The sequence below is a fragment of the Streptopelia decaocto genome (assembly GCF_964273445.1).
Source record: "Streptopelia decaocto genome assembly, chromosome: 5".
Lineage (NCBI taxonomy): Eukaryota > Metazoa > Chordata > Aves > Columbiformes > Columbidae > Streptopelia > Streptopelia decaocto.
The window spans coordinates 41,396,141-41,418,025 of NC_138659.1; the positions used below are offsets into that span (position 1 = coordinate 41,396,141).

Below are 21,885 nucleotides of genomic sequence, written 5' to 3' on the forward strand. Positions count from 1 at the left end.
TGTGCCATGCAATACCACTGTCACATCAGCCAGATTATAGAGCATCCCTGTTCAGCCTGCAGCTGTGTGTGTTACTGAAGTAATTGAAAGCCAAGCCAGAAAGGAGGGGGAAAAAAAAAAAAAAAAAGAGTCAAAGAAAACAACACATTTTAGTTTTGGCCTATGACACTTGGGACATTTTATAACAGAACAAGTGGGCATTTGTCTGGGGTAGGTCTGCAAATACACACCAGCAGAGATGCATTTATTATTTATCCAAGCTATGGGCCTAGAGAAAGCAAAAGGCTTATGTAAACCCCCAGTTGGGATTTCTGGATCCTCACTTAGACATTTGCTGTACGAGCTTTGCACGGAGACAGCCCACTCAATTAGGGAGAGAGAGCAAAACAGGATTCCTTCATCAGAGAGCGGGTACCATTTAAGTACATGACTTTGAGCTGCTCTTGTGTAGCTGAACTGTAATTTTTCCTAAATTGAGAAGGGGAAGAGCCCTAACTGCTGATTTCTGAAAAGCAAACTGCAGGTGTTACCTCTGCTGGTACAAAGCTGTCCAAGGCCAAGCAGCGCAGCTCTCTGCTCTTGGTGGGGGGGAAGGCACAGTGACACCCCTGCCCACCTCTGTCCTCTTTCCCTGCCTGGGTGGCTGCCCCAGATGGGCAGGGGCATCTCTTTCTCTTGCCTCTCACTAAGGATCATAGTCACAAATCCTGCATCCAAAATTAACGGTGAAATTAAGTCATCTGAACCTGACTATTTACACTTGGGTCCCTTGCTCTTAATTTTGGGGACAATTATTCTGTAGGACTGCTTGGTGCCAGATCCATAATGCCAGGTGGTGATGCACCCCAAGCAATTCCCACAGCCTAAATATTGACCTTTCATTGGTAGTTACCCTGACAAGACAGAGCTTGGCAAGACGAAAACACATGTTTTTTGCCCTGTGTATACAAAGATTTTGAGAATAGTGGAGTCTCGGAGTTTAAGAATGGTCACGTGCAGCATCACAATATTTTGGTGCTCACAGGAATTCAACCACATCTCAATAATTAAAAAACTTTTGCTAATAACATTGGCTAGAAAGAGCAGGCAGCCAACTGAAGCTTACATTGTGTATCAAAGGTCAAAGAAGCAAATAATTTTTAATTGAATATGCAAATTGTATGAACTGTCTAGACATCAAGAAGTTTGAAAGCAAAGATGTGAGTTTGGTAAGTCATTCCAGAAATCAAGAGAGATACACCTCTACTTTAATTGTTACTAGAGGGCTCTCAAAAGCAACAGGGGGAGCACTCCCAACTGCATTGGGAATTGCAGCCTAGTCAACAGGGAGATGGCACGAAACTCCACATTTTCACTTGCAGACTGAAGATAACTTGGGCTTTGAAAGTACTTTGCTCTTTACTTTACATCTACCCATTTTTGGTTTGCAGACAGCTTCAGGCACCGCACTTCTGCATTCCAGCTATTTGTTTTGAGATTTTATAACCCTTATGGTTTCCTCCGTTATCTCTCAAGACACACGTGTAAAAAACCCACAAAATCAAATTCTGACAGACCATGCAGGGGAACAGTAAAACTGACTATACACAATGTGTTGTGAAATGCAATGAACTAAACGAATAGAAAAGCAGGTGATATATTTTCTTAATTTGTTTCATCTACCTTGGGTGTTGCCTGGAACAGCATTAGGTAGGCATTTGCTAACAGCCGTGTGCATTTGCAGCAGATGGTCTTCCATTAAAAATGAGATCTCAGATGGAGAGCTCTGGGAAGCCCTTGAGGGACTGAAGAAACTGTCAGTCGTGCATTTACGCCTCTCTTCAGAATTCCATCTATAAAGCCAGCCCGTGTGAGCCATACACAAACAAGAATGATAAGCAATCCCATCCCACCTCTATCCTGCCAAGGTACTCCTCCTTTACACAGAGTGTGTGGTCTACAGCTTCTTTCTTTAACCAATGGTTGCAAAAGGATGGTGAGAAGCAGCAGCAAAGCTCAGCGGGAGCTCCTGCATTGGCCAAAGTGTAACCACAAATACATCAAGATAGCAGACAAACAGGTTCTCAACTAAGGGCATGAAATACAAGCAAAGACTGTAACAAGGACATTTCTATTACATTTCAATGCCCAGGGAAAGCTGGACTGTGATTACATCTCAACTTCTAGATTTCCCTATGCTGGCTCATGGATGAATTTTAAAAATGTAATTTTGATGCGGTAACTTTGAACCTCAGCTCCATCAGACACGGTGGGGAGCTGACAGACATCATCTAACTCTGCATAAAAGGCCTCTTTATGGTTTAGAACACAGAGTAACCTTAGCTTATCTGGAAAAACAAGAGCGCAGAAAGCACCTTACGCACATCACCCAGTGTAAAAGTCAGTTTGAAGGCAAGGAAATGTTTTTCAGTGCCATCACTGTGGTGTGACTGGAAACTCGGCTTGCTGGGTGACAGAGCAGCCCCCAGTTCTGCAGTCTGCTGTAAAAGCCTGTGAGATCCAGCCCTGCAGCCCCCTCCCACGCTGCTGCCTGCACCACCACCAGCACCTCCACTCACACAGCTGCCCCGCCAGCATGACAGAGGAAACCCAAAAACTAAGAGATCACAGCATGGGATATCAATCTTTCATCCAGCTTTCAGCCAAAGCACCACTTGTTTTAAAGGTGCAACCTGCCATGCCACAATATCTCATGTCAGGAGATGAAGGCAATGCATCCTGGAAAATTTTTCAATCATAAAATCAGGGCAGATACCCTGGAGAAGACGCATCTTTCCTCCTGTCACTTAAGTGTCCTGGGAATATTCATTTATCCCATTTGAAGCTGACTTGCAGGTTGGGATGGGGAGGGAGAGGCTCTGTTCCAGTCTGCATGCACACGCACTCTCTGTTTCCTCATATTTACGATGTATGAATCATTTTAAGACCTGTGGATAAAAATGCAAAAGCAGATGAGTTAATGAAATAGAAAGATTACCTCTTCCATGGCACAAAAAAGATTTGCCGCTACCTGGGCACCTCAGCTCCCCTGAGCATACTCCACATTTGCTGCCTCTGTACCAGGACTTTCTCAATTCCTGAGGAGCCTCAGCCCAAGATTTCCCTTATGGAAGCATTTCTGTAAACCAAAAGGGGAAAACTTCCACAAATCATCTATCGCCAAACACACTGTGGTACACAACAGAGACTTTTCCTAGCCAAAGGCACAGAAGTAAAGGACCCTGTATGATTTCCTCGGTTAATCACATGTAAAGTCCTAGTGGCAAGTCTGGTTGAATGCAAGATGTCTTCCTTAACAGCTAATTGAAATCCCCAAAGGGCAATTGTAACCGTTGTTCACAGGTATCTTCTTTTGTTACTGGCTTACAGACTCCAATGCAAAGGCATTATTTCTCTAATAAAGCATATGCAGAAAAAACACAACACTGCTGCAAAAACATTTTGGCTTTCTAGTTGCTTGGTGGTGATATCTGAAAGGACACAAACATTCACCCATATTTTTGGTGAAGCTATTTACAATAGCTCCAAGTGCCAAAAAGGCACAGATATGCTTATTTAAACACAATCCTGTGTCTTCTTTCTGAGCTGACATTGATTTTGGGTAACTGAATTTTCACAAAAGCATTCATCAGCTGTGGCAAGACCCATCACGACTGCAGCAGGGACACAGTGAGGGGCAGCCCAGGCCTCGTGTGAAACCTGCACCCCACGCAGGGAGAGCCGGGAACAGAGAGCTGCATGGACGCACTCACAGTACCGTGAAGGTAACTGTTCATGGTATGGCTCATTTCCCTGCCTGCACAGGTAGAGCTGTGCGGTTTTATAGCTGCTATCACGTTGTGATGGTTGCACCACTTTAAATATCCTCCCCAAAATACTAGAGTGATACCTTCAGAGAAATAAATCTTCCTTCCGAAGTTCCATTACTGCATAAAGTCTGAAAAACTTTGCACATCTTAGCAGAAGCCATATCTGCTCTGTAAGGAGCACTACATAGAGAAAGTTGTTATTGAATTACTGTAACATTGAATCAGAAGCACTGCATCAGGCTGCAGTCCCATCATTCTCACACAGCAGTAAAGAAAATCATCCCCATGACCTGTGCTCTGCCTTTTTTTTAAAACAAACAAACCAACCAACCCCTACATCTTTAGGTAGTGTTGCCAATTCACTGGTCGCCTTGTGGACTTACAGCTTTGTGTAATCCAAAACTGACTACAACCAGTCTTACTGCTCTCTTGCAAGAAAAAGGGTTCACTGGTTCCCAGAATGTTTGCTTTAAATCAAAATGATCTAATGCTTGAGAATTGATACACGCCATGTTGGGGCAAAGATCTTTAATCTGCAACTTTGAAATATCCTTGTACCTACCAAATCTTCTCAGGGTCATCCTATGAATTACCCTGACCCATAACCACTGGTCTCCTATCTTCAGGCCCATCAGACCTGGTGTCACCATACAGCTGTTATTTCTGCCACTCTGTGCAGAAATACTTCATTCATTACAAAGCCAATGGCTTGGCAGCAACAAAATGTGAAAAGCAAGAGAAGGCCCTGATCACACATTGCCTTTTGTTTCTGCCTCGAGCCCAATGTGAGCCCTCCTGCCCAGAGAGCCATTGTTGGTCATGGGAGCTCAGAGGTTCAGAAATTTGTTGAAATATGGATGCCCTGTTCCCATCTCCCATGTGAAGCAGCGGGGTGCATGCAGGGGCTGGCAGTGGGGTGAGCACCCACTGGCCCCACAGAGAAATCCCTGTGCTGCCCCACACCACAGAAAACTCTCAAAGGAGGGGACATTAGTAAAAGCCAGTTTTGCAGAGTATCTCCCCAAAAGCACGTTGGGCCCCAGCAGGGCTCAGCAGAGCCTCCTTGCAGAGGAGCTGCAGTGTCGCTGGCAAAGAGGGGGACAAAATTTGAGTCATCACCACGTATGTCTTGCAGATAACAGGCTTGATATGCTTCATTACTCTCAAGAGCTCCAGCCCAGCTGCCAGGATCCATTTTGCAACCCAAAAGTGTAAGTACAATTTCCCCATCTAGTGGTCCAGCAAAGTAAAAATGCCACTTTTTCTCCTGCAGCTGATGAGGGAGTCACATCCGACAGGAACACCTCCCAGCTGAGTGTTCATCCATCCACAGCTCTGTCCACCTCAGCAGTGGGCAGCAAGCAGAGGAAGAACAGCGAGAACCCCTATAGCAGGTTGCAGACATACTCAAAAAATCTTTTAGAAAAGCAGACAAACTACACAGGCAAGGTTGCTTTGCATGCTCCAAAGAAAAGAGTGTATGAAGTTTATTCCTTAGGCTGATGCAGGACTAAGCCCAGCATCTTTTGAAATAACAAAGAAATTGGTTTCCTGAAATATCAGAATTACCTTGGAAACACTAGCCATTAACTGTGACAGCAACAAAACTGCTTCCCAGAGCTCAAATCCCCATTGACTGAGTACAGGACTGACTGACAGCGTCACTGGAGCAATACACAGAAATAATAAACTAAATCCCTTTGGTGAGGCAGCTTTCAGCTGCAGCGAATTACGTTCCATGGGCCATTCATTGCCATGATTCTCCTCTCTGCAATGGGATTAAAGCAGTGCAGGGTGATGGGGCAGCAATGTTGGGCCTCTCTCTCCTCCTCCAGTGCGAGATGGACTTCTTAGAGGTTTCCAGGAGTGAAGGATGGAGCAGGAGCAAAAGCAGCCCCCATTCAAGGTGGTGTGGGGGGAGCAGTGCCCAGGCACCTCCCTTGCTTTCTAACCACCATGAAGACATGGGGTGGTTGCGGCCACCCTCATTGTGCTTCCCAACACATTCTCTTTGTGGCAACAAAGGTGAGGATCTGACTTTTGGCACCACTGCACAAGCAGAAATACTCCCCTCATGGCAGAGCCCTGAGTAGCAAGACCCCAGCCCGGGCTTCTGCTTGCCCCATGCTGCTCTCCTTTCCTTGATGCCTGGTCCTCACAGCACTGAAACTAAACCCCCTGCCTTTCCAGCCTAACCCCAAACCACACTCTGTTCCCTTTGTTTGCCACTACAAGCAATTACTCAAACACGGTTTGAAATGGACACTCTGTGGTGTTCATGATTAAAGGAAATTTTGGCCAAGAGTATTTAGTATCACAAGTGACACAACCAAACTCCCTTGATGCAAAACTGAACCAAGCAGCCCAAATAGATCCCATTGGTATGTAGGATTTCTGACTTTTTCAGTTTTCTTTTGAAAGAGTAGTCAGGGAGGTAAATTTGTGCTTGATCCATTACAATTCAGAAACTTTCTCTTCTCTGTCATTTTACATCACCAGCAGAGAAATGGTTTCTTATTTCCCGTTTTGTTTTATGGATTTTTCCATAGAGAGCATTGAGTGCATGAAAGAATGAGGTACACCCATTTCTGTTATATATATATATCTATCTATATATATATATATAAAATCCACTTCTTTTAAACATATTGCAACTTATCTGTTCCATGCGGTTTACATGTAGCATTTGGTCTGTTCACAAAAAAAAATAAAATCATAGCTTTATAGGGAATGAGATATTCCCATAAATATCAAACTTCATTTTAAGAGAGAAAGTCTAGTTAAATGCACAAAAGAAAAAGAAATTGGCCAACAGGATTCTGTCTATTCAGAGCTTTTATTTGGGGCTTTTCTTGACCACTCACATTAATGTAACAGACAGCATTTCTTCATAACAGCCTTCGGTTCAAACTGGCCATAGCTGGGAAATAGTTTGATACCTCAACTTAAGCCATGCAAAATATTTTGCTGGCGACTTTAACAACAGAAAATCCCCTTGGGGTGATCTGGTCTGTGCAGCCAGGGAGGAGAAGCTGCTTCTGGCCTGTGACTTCAGATGACTCTGGGCTTGGAGAATGTGAAACGCGCATGAGACATCGGAGGTGGGGAGCAATGGGCATCAAAGGGAAAAAATTTCCCTGGCCAGCACATGCTCCCCTGAGCTGATCCTTATCCCTGTGATCAGCTGTGCTCATTCCTCACAGGGAGGACTTGGAGAGAGAAAAAGGGAATGCTGCCAGATATCTGAGGGGAAAAGCACAGCTAAACCTACATACATTTTGTTGTAGCTGTAAAGAGGACAAAACAAGCCTTTTCAGGTTTTATTATTATTATTGGAAGCAGCAGACGTTGGGGACTCGGGGAGTGCAAGGATGTGGTGGTGAACTTCAAGCACAGGAAGAAGAAAAAAAAAAAAACATAAAAAGTAAATTTAATTGTATAAACACCACAGAGGAGAAATTAGAGGGAGTTCATCCACATCCAGGGAAAACAGCCCAGCAGCCCAGGACCAGCTGAAGCAGCCCCCAGCTGAGCACACACACAGGCACAGGGCACTGGGAGCCCCATCGTTCACCCGTCTGAAAAGCGCCTTGAGAAAAGGGAGTTTCCGTTCCACTCAGCTTTCACGGTCTCACAGATTTTGTTTATGTGTAATTCCTGGCATCCTCAATACTCATCGTCCTTCTCACCAGCAGGAGGTGAAACCCCTGGGAAGAGACGCCTCCCTGGTCACTGGTTGGACAGCCTGGGTCCTGGGTCACACTGGGTGGGGTTTGCACATTTTAAGAACAAGGCAGCTCTGAGCTCCTCCCAGTGTTTTCCTGGTTTAGTGCTAACTATCAGATGAAGTTTTGCATCATGGTTTTCTGGAAAGGGCTGTCAAAGGGCCACCACCTTACGCCTCTAAAACCACCAAGATCTCATTGCTTTCCCCTTGAAGAGGAGGTTTTCCTTCCTCCTTCCCCTAAACAGATGAATAATTCTTTCTCAAACATGCAGTTGGATTCAGGAGACCCAAACCACTCTCTCCACAGAATGTAAACAACTTTGAGAGCAGCCTGAAAACTTTCCCACGCTGAGGTTGTCACCTTCTCCCCTCCCTTTAGGAGGATCACTCTGAAACCAAGACAGTAATTCAGTTTTCTGGCTCTCTCCCTTTTTGTTCCTTCATTCAGTGTTAAAAAAACATGACTGTGTGCCAAACACAGTGCAACATCTGTGGAGAGGAGACGCATGTGGGATGGACAAAAGCAGGAGCTGGAGCTCATTTCCCACAGGCCACCTCAGAGGGCAACACTCCCCTGGGCCACCCAGCCCAGCCAAAGGGCAGCTGGAGCATCCAGCAGTCGGGTTGTCCAGGCAATGCCGTGAAAACTTCAGGTGACCTACCAATACCAATACCAACCATCAGCAAGTAAATGAAGGAAAAAGACTTGACACAGCAGGACACACCAGAAGAAGCCTTGCCCACAAAGCTGTGGGTCAGCTGCCACAGCCTGATGGTGCTCACCTCCAGCAGCATCACCCAGCCCAAAATCAGGCACTTGCCCCTGCTGGCCTTCTTCCTTGCTGGTCAATTTGTCCTCCAAGAACCTTAGCAGTCACTCAGTGCTAAGGGTCGCAGAGGCAACTTTCTCCCAAGAACTGAAATGTCAAGCAGACAGACACAAGAAGGCCTGGTCTGGAGCCTTTCGCAACAGGAAGGAGGTTGTTACAGCAGTAATTTACTGTGGTAGGTTTTGCAGTGCGATTGCAACATATCATTACACCAGTTTTATCCTTTTCCATTTGGCAGACGCCAATTCCTTCCTCCTGTTTCTTACAGAGCAGAAGCCAATGTGGCTGCATTTCAAATGGTTTCAAACACTGCCAATGGCAATAAAAAAAAAAAAAGTTCTCACAATTGCATTAGCTTACCCAAAACTAATACATACTTATATATACACATAAGTAAAAAAATATACACAGTTCGGCCAACTCGAAAGGGTGGTGCCAGAGAAATGGTGGGCTTGGTATCCTCTCCGAGTAGGTAAAACAAACAAAAGAATCGGTTAAGTAGGAGCCTGAACTGAGACAGGCTGTGCAGGTCTCCAGACAGATAAACTCTTACTTGATAGCCTGCTGCCTCAGAGGCACCAGGTACCTCCCACGCACAAAGAGACACCACGTGCCCCCTTTGCAAGATTTCTGTGTGCTATAAAACATGGAGTCAGAAGTCACAGACCACAGGGATAGCAGAGGATCGATGTTATATCAATACCAGGGGGATGGAGCATTCAGGAAATATTTTCTGTGATGCTTCTCTGCCCACCCCTAGGCTCATCTTTGCTCTTCCTGGAGATCAATTGAGTCCAGAGGCAAAAAGTACATAGTAGTTCATTATAAGCTTTTCTTTGGATGGCTAAAATGAACATTTTTGTTGCTGAGCCCTTTATTTACACCAATGAAAATAAGAAATAGCTCCTACTAAGTCACCAAAGTTTGGGTAGGGCAAAACGGAGGAGAAAGGGGAGCTCTCAGTCTCTAGGGAGCTCCGTAGCTCTGCTGCAGTGGAACTCAAAACCTCTGTGCAAGAACTTGAAGCCATGAAGGAAGAAAGAGAGCTGGGAGGGAAACAGGGGTATCACTGCCTCCCTGAGCATGAGGAGGGTGGGATTTGTTATACACAATTTTATATTTCATCTAAGGCATTTGTTCTCCTTTGTCTTATGCTTTGGGAGGATGCTTCCTTTGATGCTGGAGCCATTTCCAGTCATGTCCTGCTGCTATTTCCAAGGAACAACTTTATTGTAAATCATCGTCTCCTTGCAGAAACTGATGTTCCTTCCTTTTAAAGAACTGCAATTCAGGAGCTGGCAGCACCCAGCACAGACAAGAATAAGGTGAGAAACACAAGCCAAGGTGAGGAAGCAAGTCCCTCCTCTGGGCTTGAGAAAACGGGGATCTTCACAATAGGGTTACAGACCCACCACTTACAAAAACCTCTGATGCTCGTGCAACAAACGTGCAGGGAAAGGCATTTTCTTTCCTTGCTGCATTTTCTGGACCCAGCAGGCAACAGGGGCAATATTTGGTCATGCTCCAGATGGACGAAGGTGCACTGGATTACATGAAAGTCTAAATTCTCCTGCTTGATCCTATTTAAGACCCTATGAATTGATTCCTACTTGAAAGCAATGTGTTACATTAATCATCCCATCTAGGTGATGGGCAAAGAGAAAGTGGATATCTGCTCAGATTAGCTCTCACCTAATGGAGGACAGTCCTGAGACACTTTCAGAGGATGATAAAATAGGAAAATACATTACTTAATTAAAGGAAAACATACTGATGCAGGGTACCAAGCTTATCTTTCTGAGGAGTTGTCTGTAATTCCGCTGATTCTCATTAGTATTTATACATTCTAAAAGATTTAGTTTTAAAAAAACATTAAAGAAAATATTTATGACAGTTGCCACTGGTTTTCAGCTTGTGTCCAAGTCATTAGCAACTAACACATAATGCTAATTCTGTATTTGTGTTCTAGATTTGAAACTTTGGTTGATCTCAAATGCAACTAAGCAACACTCATTTCAGGAATATCTTATTTACAACTTGCATTCCTAGTTGTACTAGAATTGGAGAAGATTTGGGGAAGAAGAGAGGAACAGAGAAGCAGCCACCAATCTTTCTCCTGATTTGATTCGTTTTTTATGATTTCCATGCTGTAGCATAAATAACCATGAGCAAAGAAATAATTTGGTTTTCCTCATTTAAGAATCTGAAGCTTATAAAAAATATTTTAATTAAAAATGGACTTCAGTATCTCATCAGAACAATAAACCCATTCTTTTAAAGGTCAGCTATTACGCTTCCCATGAAAAAAGAATAATCTTATTAATCCTAAGCAATTTCTTCAAATGAAATAATAAATGACTTATTTATTTCCATATTCCTGCATATATTATAAGCAACAGATTAATGGAAAGCAACTCCAGTGAAAAACCCTCTGAGGGTTTTTTAATGTGGATCAGCTCAGTACAGAACAGCAAATGCATCAATGTGCTCAGAGTGAACGAGTTTGCAGGAAACAAACGTGCTGAATGAGTATCTCAGCAGTAAGAATAAAAAGTTTGTATGTCGTATAATATTTCTGTATGAAATAAATTTGAACGTGACTACTTCTATATGTAGATAGACCCTTCCTTCAATCATGAAAAATGGTTTCACAGTTCATTTTACTGCTTAAGTTTCACAAAGCAAACAAGCTACTCCCCCTCGTGCTCTCTGCACTGCGGTGGGCCCAACTTCTCAGGCACCTGGTCGGTTGCTCTTGGGCACAAATCCCAAAAGCAGTTCCTTGAGGAATTAAATTTCACCCACCCAGCAGTTTGCGTTCACAAAAGTGAGCCTGAATGTGGGGGCAGTGAATTTTGATCTGTGTGTAATTATCCAGAAAAAAAGGAAGATGGAGATCTACCATATTTTACTTAGTTTCCTGTAAAATTCTCAAGTCAGTGAATGTAAGAGACTCTTTTGCAATAGTTTCTGCTCTGCTCAGCGATTCAAACATAATTTAAGTATTCATGTCCATGTTATAATGCTGAAAAACTAATTTTTAAAAAATTAAACAAACGGTGAAAGTCACAAGGGAGATTGAGAGGCTTTCATACCAGAAAGATCTTTTCTGATTATTTAAGAGAAGATTGTTTTGAACACTATGCAGGCAACCTCTGAGTGAAAGCTCATAGACATAATACTTCAGAAATTAAACTTTTATTAAATCAGTTTACTGTTCTTATTAAATAACTGTTTCCAGTGTAAGTCTCAAACTGCATCCAAGCCTACTAATATCAGGACAAAACTGAGCAAATGGAAGAAACTGTGAATGGCTACTATAGATAGTTAATGCCTATAAAACAAAAAGAAAAATTCTTTCAAGAAAATCTAAAATATCACCAAGTTTGCAAACTACAGGTCACCTCAGCTGTAGAAAAATCCTAACGTGCTAGATCTCCACTGAATTAAGAAAACCCTGATGCAGAGGAAGCAAAGGTTTCTAACGCTAAGAAACAGAATAATAGAAAATACAACAAACTGAACAGCAGAAAATACGGACCAAAAGCTTTTGAGATAATTCAGAGCAAAAACTTTACACTAGAAACTAGACTGGACCTGAACAAGATAACATGTTTTAAAATAGGAATGCACACACACACACTTTCAATATCAGAGGATTAAATTGGGAAGTGAAAGGGATAGCTAATGAACTTCATTTACTTAACATGATCGCAAGCAGAGGATTATTCATTTGAAAAAAAGAGACGTCTCATAAGGAAAACTGTACTTGTTTGTCATCAGGGAGGAAAACTTCGTTAGATATGTTCATTAGTGTCACTGACTGAACATTTTCAGTCAAGTTTCCAGAATGACCGTACCAACTCTTTCCTAAGAAGGCAGCAGCTTGTTTGGAGCCCGTCCCAAGGTTAGTGCCACTGGACTTGTTTCCTGCACTATTGAACTGAACATTCAGTTTCTAACAGTACACAGTCCCTGCCGATTTCTCATCTAGCTGTGCAGAATTTTAAGAACCACAGTCCCACCACCCTGAATAATACCAAGTAACATCTGTTTGAACCATCCCAAATGATTTTAAATCTTCAGCAAACTTTGTCAGTGACCATTTGTTCCCCCCTTTTTTCCACTTCATCTTTTTATTTTTATATATTCAGGCAAAAACCAAACCAAACCAAAACAAACCCTTCTTATCCTACAGCAGCTCAGTATCTATAGAAACATGTGCTAAAGCACCTATGTTAACTTTTCTACGCATCCAAAGACACTGTATGAAGCAGGTGGTTTTGTTCTTGACAACACCTTAAAACACCCAATGGATTGGCAAGTATAACTCCTCATGGTGGGAGCCGTCACGCCTGTTTAATTTGTTTCTTTTTATTACAGCATTCCACTTCTTCTGCCAAGCTTTTCCATATCTTATATCTATACTCTGATTTTAACCAGCAATTTCTTTTCATGCATAGTAGGGGCTTTTTTTTGTTGGTTTGTGGTTTTGTTTTGGATCTGTGGCATTTGTGTATAAAATAATTCTACATTTGTTTCTTGCTCATTTTTATGTGCTGTGATTATCAGGGGTTATTTACTTGTAATATTCTTTATTATTCCTTCATAAATTTTATTATTCTCTATCATTTTTATTCCTGGATTGCAGGATTTTCATGATTCCATTTGCTTGCGATGTGTCACGCAGATTTGTGCACAATGTCTTTTCCAGTTTGAAAAAAAAAAAAAAAAGCGTACAAGCCTTGATGATGTATAACGCCACTAAAATAATTAAAACCAACCAGGCTTGGCTTAGGTAAAGCCCATCTTTCTTCTGAACACTTAACTCCAAAAGCTGTCCCACTTCTTAAGAAACCTAAACTCTGGCGCTACATTTTTCAAGTCAGTATCCCCCTTTCAGTTCTTAGCCTTGACTTTGCAGTCGGTGGCATCCCCCCTGTCTCTGCAGGAGCCCCTTGTTGTGACACCACAGTCACCAGCACAACACACACCCCCAGCCCTTCGCCCTTCCCTCCCCTGTGCTCCTGAGAAAATGTCCCCTCCACTTGGCAGCACAATTTTTACAGATCGAAACGGAAGCACCATCAAACCCTTAGAGATTTCCATAACTGATCTAGGAAACCACTCATATAGCAACAGTAGAAAGGAAAATGAAAGCACAATATTTTTTCAGCAATAAATTGTTATTTTAAAGGAGCTTAAAGGTAACCCTTCTCTGCTCACTGGGCTCTGTGACACAGACTCTGTAAGAAAGGAGAAAACCTGGTCATTTGGCAATTTTCAATTAAAATTTCCAAAGTCTCACACAATAAGTGGATTTTCAACAGATGATGTGGCACCACCTTCACTACTGAGCATGAAAAGCTAATAGAAAACAAGGTCAAGGTGACTCAAACCTTGATGATCAAACAACATATGCTCCTTAAAGGAAAATATTGGCAAACAAGCTTGATGGTATTTTCTTTTTAAAGAAACTGAAGAAGACTAAAGAAATTAATTGGAAACCATGTAATGTTTATGGATTTCAGTAAGAAATCTGATATACTGCTGTTTGATATCCTGAGGGAAACTATTAATTAAGTTGACTTGTTCTGAAATGCAGTTAAATTGATACAAAGCAGGCTACAGAGCTTCAGAAAAAAAACAGTGTAATTGCAAACCAAAGTCCTTCTAGCATCTACCAGAGCTTTGACAGAGCAAGGTCAGGTCCTTCTGACTCAGCATAATGGACCTAAAAAGACAAGTTTGGAGAAGGTTCTGTTTATGAGCAGAGACAACACTAAATATCCAGGAAAATGCAGAAAACAAGAGACCTCTAGAAGGCAGAGCTGAGGAAGCAAGGTTTGTGTGGGACATTGCCCACACTAAGGTGTCTGGGAAACAGGGAATCCAACTGGTGCTGTCAGTCTCAAAAATCAGTGACAGCAAAGACAGTCTATCAGTGACAGCAGAAAGCAATTTGCATTCCAGTGCACAGGGTGACAGTACAGCCAAGTAACTCAGAAACCGGGTGGCCCCTGTTGCCTTATTTTAAAGATTTATGTACCCAAGGTCACCAGCTAACATTGCTGAATTTTACAGATTTGTGCATCCCAGGTCTGACACTTTCTCTAGTACTCACATGCACATCTCTGAAAAAAGGATTTATGAGTTCGAGACTGTGTGGCTGTTGTCAGCCTCACAGTCAGCTGTCAGCTTGCCAATATTCGGCTGTCAGTCAAAGAACACTCTCTGCAGCCTGTAAGGCATATAATTGGAGAACAAATGAGTGAACCCAGCCATTAGTACCAGCCTCAAACATCTGGAGACTGGTTTATGTTAAACGCAAGCTGAAACAGTGCCAGAGCTGGATGTGAATTGACAGTCCCATGAGAACAGGTTTCCTATCAGAGTCACAAAATTTCTGGTTTTGATCCCACAGCAGAAATCAGAGATAACAAAAAAAAACCAAAACCAAATAATAGTTTTTGTGGTTTGTTTTTTTTTTTTTTTTAATTATCTGGGCATTTGGGGACTTTATTTTCTAGCTCAAAAAAAAAAAAAAAAGGTGGTATTCCTGGAAAACTTTCATTTGCCAGCCTTGTGTCCCCACTGCCACCTCTGTGGCAATGTTCCCTGCCTTGTGGTGCCAGTGCCAGCCCTGTGGCCCCATTGCTAGCCCCTGCAGTGCCATTCTGGCTTTGGTGGCACCACTGGCAGCCTTGTGGCCCCATCACTAGTTCTGTGTCATCATTACTGCCCTTGCGGTCGCATCACCACCCCTGTGGCACTGGTTCTAGCTCTGGTGGCACCACTGCCAGCTTTAGACGTAGCCTGAAGTTTTCATGGCAAATATTCAAATATAATCTTCATATATTTCATTATTGCAAAAGGAGGACTTCAAGGGGTTTTTTAGGGCTGGGTTGTCCTTCATGTGCTGTCAGGTGCGCACAACCCAAGGTGCAGGATTTGCACACAGAGCTCCTCCCCATGGTTGGCCTATGTTTGTTTCATAGCTCTGCTCTCATAAGAACAACCCCAGCTCTGCTGTCAGTCACTTTTTGGAAAGCCTCCCCACACCATGGGGATTTTGGCTCCACACCTGGAGGCTCATGCCATCATTAGCTAAAAGCTGGGCAACTTCTCATTTGCACAAAAATCACCATAAGAAACACCTGGCCACCCCTTGGCAGATGGCCCTTCACCTCCCCTTCATCATCATCTCCCCAAAATAGCCTCACAAGGACCATTCAAAATGCAATCGCCACATTGGGAGTGTTTCCCATTTGCATGCAGGTACCCAGGGACAACGGGACGCTGCTCTCTGGAGGGCGTGCAGTCCTGGAGAAAACACAGAGCAGTCGAGACTGGAGATCATCTGCCTTCCCCAGGGCACCCCAGCCCACCCTCCCCTCGGCAACAGAGACACTCAGCACTGAGAAATGCTAAACCCCAGCCAAACCCAAAAGCCAGCAGAGCAGGCAGCCAGCAAGGTCACGTAAGTATGCGATACGTGACAGCATGCTGCGTTTTATTAAACAGCAGGCACCCCGCAACCAAAGAGCGGCCTCCAAAACGTTAATTTTCCTGCAGTTGATTAACTGTCCAGCATCCAGACTCGCATCACCCCCGAGACTGAGCAAGCGTGGGAGGGAAACTGGCAGCAAGAGTGAGGAGCGAGTGCCAGCGTGTGATCATGAAGGGCTCTCACACCACATTTGGGATTATTACCTTCCTCAGGGAGATGCCAAAATACTCCCCCCAGGTTTTTTGCTTCTTTTCTCATGGATAGGTACTAGGATGAGAGGAAGTCAGTGCCTGTTTTTCAATCGGATGCTTCTGCCCCGATTCTTTCGGGCAGGCTGACAGATAGAGACATACCACTTACCCTGCTTAATGCCTACATGCAAGGCTCTCAGGAACCTCCTGGCTGAAAACACCTCTTTTTAATAAAACTGATGCCTCTTTAAAGCAGTCTTTGGCCCTTCTCAGACAATAGCTTTCTTATTTTGTTGTTATTAATTTGGTTCTGCAACAGGAAGAGGACGGAGCTGTCCCCATCTCCCAGAGCATGTGGCTGCCACACACAAACGTCAGCCCGTTTCTGAAGGCCAGCATGGAGCAACAGGAATGATCTTGTTCCCCTAAGTCAACAAACAACGTTTAGGAAATCCTCCCACAGCACAGACCTTTCTAACGTAACACAAGTCAGACTTAAAACACATGCCTAGTCTAGTGAAATTCATAAGGCAACAAGTCTGTGTAGGAAAACAGATACAGGAAAACAAGAACTTTCTCCTGATTACTTCATCCCGCAGGGTTCATGTGCAAATCAAGGGCAGTGTTGGCTGGGAAGAGGAAGCTCTGGAGATTTCTTGGAGAACTTAAAACTTGTAGAGTTTAATAACAAAACCAACATTTTTCTTCTGAAAAAACAACAACAACAAACAAACATTTTCCCAGCACTGTCCCATGAGAGCATCACTCACAGGCAGAGTGTTTCCACCTGTACAACCAAGGCATAAGCCTGGCCTGAGCCACTGAAGAGTTTGTTTCACCCCATTTTTACTGAGTGGACAACATAGCAACATGTGAACAACATTTCCCCTCCTACACCACATTATTAACTGTATTTTACTCAGGCAATAGCAGGGTAAAAATCAAGAAATGAGGTTAACACTTTTAAACATAGAAAAAAAAAAAAACAACAACCCAGACCCAAAAATTCCAAGTCACAAGGCTGTCTGAAGAAGCTAGAAAATTAAATGGTGGACCCTTTTTCTATGTTCTCGATGTAACTATCAAATTTAAAGCTGATTGTGTTGTGTGAGGCCTCTGAGTTTTCTGCTGGATCCCAAGAGGAAATCCTACAGAACATTCATGGCTCTGGGCAGCACAATCCAGGACTGGGCAGACCTTGGCCTGCCCCAGCACAGCCCTTCCCAGGTTTGCCACTGTGTGCTTGGGCCAGGCAGAGGCTTTACAAAGTTGCTTTTTTTAGTACATACAGCTGAATTGCTTGTGCAGCAGAGTACAGTTATAAAAGTTTTACCTCTCCTCTTTCCATCGCTTGAGGAGCACAAATACGTTGCTTATTTATTACCAGGAAGATCTTCCTCTCTACAACTGTAGGAGCCCTTAAGATGAACCATCAGTTAATCTCCCAATCTAAAACAAGAAAAATGGAGTATGCTGTAGAAACCTGCATTAAAATCCCACGTTCACAGATGCACGCAAAAAATACCTTTCTATAGTTAAAAAACAAATAAACAAACAACAACAACAAAAAGCCCTACACACGCTTCTTTCCTGCAATCAGATTTTGCCAAAACACTTAACCTACCTTAAGCTTTTGTGCAAACAACAGGAAATGCAATAAGTCTCCCATTTCCAGTACTATATTTGATTCAATATTAACTACTGAAAAGAGTAGGGATAAAAATATTCAGAAGAACACTATCGCTACTAACTCCCTGTGGCTTCTCAAAAACCAGCATCCTAAAAGCTAAAGTTGTTTAGAATGCAGCACAACATTCACAGAAATAAAACATTAGGCATTGGCTCCCTAACATCATCACAAGTCTTCTACCTGCTTTCCTGAAATTACATAAATTGAGTGCTTAAATAAAAAAGAATGAAGGGGAAGTTACTGTAATTATTACAGTATACTGTAATAATACTGAAATGTCTAACTACAAAAACATTTAACTTATTTTCTTCTCTTTGTTTGCAAAGTAAGAGAGTAATAGCCAAAGTATGTCAGTGTTGTTGACTACAGAATTCAGAAGATGGAAGAAAGTTTAATAAGCACTAGGTAATTTTTCTCAGTCTTCACTATTTATAAGGACTATAAGCATGTTTTTATGTAATCTTGTAAAAGTATGCTTTAAATTCTTTAGTATGTGTAGCTATATTGACCTAATGAAGTTTATCATTTGAGCCAGAACGATGTTGTTTTGTGAGGTTATTACCCGGCTAGTTTCCAGACTCTTATGAAATGCAGCTGCTTCTCGATTCCTGACAAGTCCAGATGGTGCCTCTGGGCACCTCAAAGCTCAGTGGCAGATTTCAAAATACAATTCACAGGTCAGTGTCCTCAGAAAGCTTCAGCTAGATACAAGTGTATTGTGCTAACAACACACCGAGTGCAATTTTAACCTGCTGTAACTTTACATGCAAAGGAAGAAAAATCTTTCACTTTAATGATCAGTCAGTGACACTCACAAGGAGATTTCTTTTATTCCTTCTAACGTAAACTCGAGCTGCAAGTGTCCTTGTGCTGGTCTTTGACACCAGAAACTCTTTAGCCTCCCACATACCAGTCCAACAGCACAACAATGTGCACTTTTCATTGCACCAAACCAGAGTCAAGTCCTAATACGCTTCTCCAGAGCTGCTTTAGGAGATTCACGTCTTTTCAAGATGCCAGGCCCATAACTACCTGAAGAAACACTTTTTATTTCCACTATCCAACAGCAAAAACTAAGAAGCAGAAAAGAAAATATTGCAAATAGTTTTCCTTTAAACATATCCATTATTCAGCAATACAATAAATAAAATCTTCTAAAACCCTTGACTCTTAAAATAATTTATTTGGGAGTCTTTAAATCTGTGCTTCTCAGTGGTTACGTATATCATGGAATGGTTGGGGTTGGAAGGGACCTTTAAGGGTCATCTGGTCCAATCCCACTGCAACAAGCAGGGGATTCTTCAACTAGATCAGGTTATAATTTTAAAGCCCTTAAAAATAATAACCTAGTCAACACAAGCCCCAAAAGCAAAGATTTTCACATACTAATCTAACCACTGGAATTGCAGGTCCAAATGTAATTTCTACAGAGATTGCTTACAAAGAGGCGGTGAAGTTTTATCATTTTGGATGGGTTAAGTGAAAATAGATTGCAAGAAAACATAATAGTGTAGATAATACATGATGTAAAATAAGAACTAACCTAGAAGCTTTCATAAAATTCATTTTCTACCAGCTCTGAAATACAAAGTTGTAGCGGAATAAAGGTAGGTTCATTTTCTGGCACAATTAATCACTACTTTAAACACTTATAGCAGATGCAGATAACAGCAATTATCTGAATTATGTACTCAGGTATTTAAGTTTGATTTCTCCCAGAAACAACAGGTTCTTTTAAGTTTCTGAACGTTTTGCAAAGGTTTACAAAATGCTGAAATACTCTTCCCTGTATGTACGGATGGATGCAAACATGTTGATGGAAAGCCACAACTCCGATATTTTGTCTTAGAAAAAGTCCTAAAAGGTCCAAAGCAAGGAAAACCTCAAGACACCATTAAAGGTTCTGCTACATTTTTGCGGTGCCTTTGGCATCCCCTTTCTTAGCATTTGTTACTCTTCCCTTGGCCCTGGCTGCTGCCGCACACTCAGCTCTGCCAAGCCTGGCTCAGCCGGCAAAGCCCGTCTTTCGAAGCACTGAGCTCTGTAAAAGTAACGTCCTCCCTACGTGCCAGTCTCTTCATCTGCTGCCACAGCAGCGGTGTTGGGAAAGCTTTGCTTAGATGTCACACTGCCTGTTGCTGGAAATTTTTGCCATCTGCTGTTGCCTTTACTCCCATACCTCACAAAAATATCAGCGACTCGAAATAGGAAGCAATTCCTTTATCAGATGTTTAAAAATGTTGTTAATTTGAATCATGACAGCTTTTTGATTGCTCTTATATTCGCACAAACATAACAGATCAGCACAGATTAAGGAACAAAGATGCAAGGTCAGATTTGTATGCATGTTAAATAACTAAATATGTTCAACAGTCTACCCCAAATTTATTTCTTCCAAACAATTTTTTTAAACTGCGATGTGAATGACTTTTGACCTGTGTGAATAACGTACAATTCTCTCCCAAAGCCAAGACCTAAATTCATCACACAACTTATCACACTAGAATGCAATTTAAAACCAAGCAGTGTCATACACAGAAACACACTGTCTGTGCTTACACAGCACCTGGAGCTGGGGACTGAGCGCACAGCAGCAGAGGGGACCCTCCTCGGGGTGCTACTGTTCGATTTAATGCAAGCATTTCCACCCAGCCCTGGCAAACTAAGCCCTGGAGGAGGCTAGATATGCAATTGAAAATACACCTGGCTACAAAGAAGCATGTTAGAACAAAGGAAAACAAGCATTTGGAGACTAAAGAATCCTCTACAATCCTGTGGTCCCAATACAGGCACAGTCACACAGCCAGAAACAAAAGGCTTTTATGATGACCCAGCATAGAGACAACATATCACCTACGGGATAGCAGACATTATACCCCACTGTGAATCACACATACAACACACAGCAAAAAGAAGGAACACAGTGTCCAGCCTCAACTGTACCACAGGCAGCTTTACAATCAACTTGTTTCTCCTACAGGATTTTGAGAGAGGACTTACCTTGTGGGTGCTCCTGCAGTGCTGCTCCTCCTGCCCCACCGCTCTCTGCTCACCAGGGCCAGCATTACCCGCTTCAGGGCAACAAGCAGAACCTTGTGGCAATGAAAGCATCTGCTTCAGGTGCTGCTTGCACCACAAAACCACAGCACTGAGCAGCCCCAGCCTGCAGCCCCCTGGAAGAGCCCTGAGAGCAGCTCTTCAGCAGCAACAGCCCCCACCTGAGCTGGCTCTCCAGTAGCCCCTCTTTATGCACCAAATGGCTCCTTGTAGCTGGGACTTTCCAAACTTTATGTGTTAAACCAGCACAATCAGCCTCAGCTCCCCGGCCCATCGAGGTGAGGGGCAGCTGCAGGCATCAACAGAACTGGGGGGGCTGCTCCCAAATCCCCTCCGATGGAGCTCAGCAGGGCCAAGGTGGGATTTGAGGCAGCAGCAGGGCTGAGGGGTCTGTGTGAAGAGAGGCTGGGGCTGCCTGTGGTGGGACACGGTGCGTTCCAGCCACTTGTGGTGACCCTGCTGAGCCCCTCAGCCTCACAGGTGGTGCCTGGGGGCGGCAGAGGTGAGAGGTGGGAAAACACACCTGGCCCCAGAGCTGGAGAGCAGGGGTGGGAGGGTGAGGTGGAAAAAGGGGGTGGCAGCTAGGTGCCTTTCTCACCATCCAAACCTATTTTAATCGTTAAAAAATGAAATTAATTTTTCCCCAAGTTGAGTCTGTTTCATCTGTGACAGCAGCACCTAAGGGGTGTCCCTGCTCTTATCTCCACCCATGAGCTTTTTCACTTTATTTTCTCCTCTACCCTGCTAAGGTGGGGGAGCAAGAAAGCAGCTGACCCACCACAGGGGCTCAGGGGTCACCTTGGCCACTTTGTACCAATTAAAGTAATTAAACCTGTATGGGGTATTGCCCTCTGATACCCAGCTTGGTACTGTGACCAAGTAAGTAGCAAAGATGCACAACTTCCCAAGAAACAGCTTGTTTTCACTTCTGTGTGCCCAGGCAGAGGAAAGATAAAAGAATACTATATTCCCATTTTCAGTCAAGCTCAATGTTCAGAATATTTGAGGGCAGGAAGCAAGCTCACCAAACCTGGGATCAAGTGTCCCTGTGCTCCTGTGAAGCCCTTGTGT

At 43.1% G+C, this 21,885-nt stretch overlaps 1 protein-coding gene across 1 annotated transcript in view; it reads right to left on the reverse strand.

Annotated features, from left to right (window-relative positions):
* Positions 1-16,352, reverse strand: part of PHYHIPL (phytanoyl-CoA 2-hydroxylase interacting protein like) — a 123,220-nt gene extending 106,868 nt beyond the window's left edge. Inside the window, exon 1 of the mRNA XM_082052657.1 lies at positions 16,237-16,352. The gene's annotated coding sequence lies outside the window, so the exon portion shown is untranslated. The remainder of the gene's footprint in view (positions 1-16,236) is intronic.
* Positions 16,353-21,885: the final 5,533 nt, after the last annotated feature.